Source organism: Morone saxatilis, unplaced genomic scaffold (genome assembly GCF_004916995.1).
Source record: "Morone saxatilis isolate NCDOM2014 unplaced genomic scaffold, NCSU_SB_2.0 Contig12, whole genome shotgun sequence".
Classification (NCBI taxonomy): Eukaryota; Metazoa; Chordata; class Actinopteri; family Moronidae; genus Morone; species Morone saxatilis.
The window spans coordinates 27,333,348-27,334,595 of NW_023339674.1; positions in this window are offsets into that span (position 1 = coordinate 27,333,348).

Consider the following 1,248-nt stretch of genomic DNA (forward strand, 5'->3'; position numbering starts at 1 on the left):
CAAACATGCTATTAAAATTAACTCAATCCATAAAAATAAAATTAAAATCCATTAATCCATCAACTATATTGAACTATAACAACACATGTTATACACCCTGACTTGATAGCTCTTCTGGATAATTGTGCCAGGACTAGTCTGTCCTGTCTCATCTGTGGAGGCGTAAAATTGCGACGTCATGTTGCCGTTTGGATGTATTTACCACTTGCCCATATTGGTCCATTAACCTTTACTGTACCTTACACTTGCGCCTACCTAAGGCCTACAAGAGATGGAAGCAAATAGGGTAATCAAAACGGATTCTGCAAGTCGGCTGGAGGAATTCACATAAACAAAAGAAACTATCGTTTTTTACAAAATAGGGGTTTGTTGTTTTTTTTACAGAATGTGCAAGTTGAAGATCATGAAGAAGCCACTCCGTGGTTTCAGATAACCAGTATTGGTTGCCTTAAAACTATACATTGTTTTGTGTTTGAAATCGGGTATAGTTTCAGGAAAGGCGGCGCTTCGTGGGCGTGGTCCCTGCGATTACATGTGATTTCCCATACTGGCTAGCCTGTGACCATTCACATCTTCGGGCACGTTAGTAGCTAACCGGCATGGCACTTTAATGCAGCCCCCCCACATAAGTTCTGCTACTTTCTGGAAGCTGCATGGGATTTCAGTCATTGAATGAAGATGGACCAGGAAAAATGAATTGCGAGAAGAGCTAAATCGTGGCTGTTACAGCGCAAATTATGGCAGTCTTTAGCGAGACGCCGATCCTTCTGGGTATTCCGACGATCACTTCTGATTCTGATGAGTGCACTGACGATGAAATTGGACGTATTAGCCTGGAGAACATCCCTAAATCTTCAGCTGACCTTAGCCGAAGCATGAAAGACGAGGAAGAATCTCCTCGGCCTCGCACGCAGAGGAGCTGGGCTAGATATCCAAGACGCTATATCTTACGGTAACATAGAGAGAGGGATAAAGACAGCGAGGTGGCAGGGGTAGGGGCTTATCTTTAATGAGATGCAAGGATGACACCATGTGTTGACTAGGAGGGGGTAAGAATTTCCTGAGGTGAGAACTTGCAATGTTTCTAGGGCTGTTCTCCTCCTAGAAGGTTTGAGATGTGCATACAATTCAAATGGCCTACAACTTCTTCAAATGTTAGTCAGATTTCCATCATTGGGAAAGCTTGAACTACACTTCAGGTAAACTGTAATAAACTCAAAATGCTCTCGGAGACTTGTTTGCTGTATT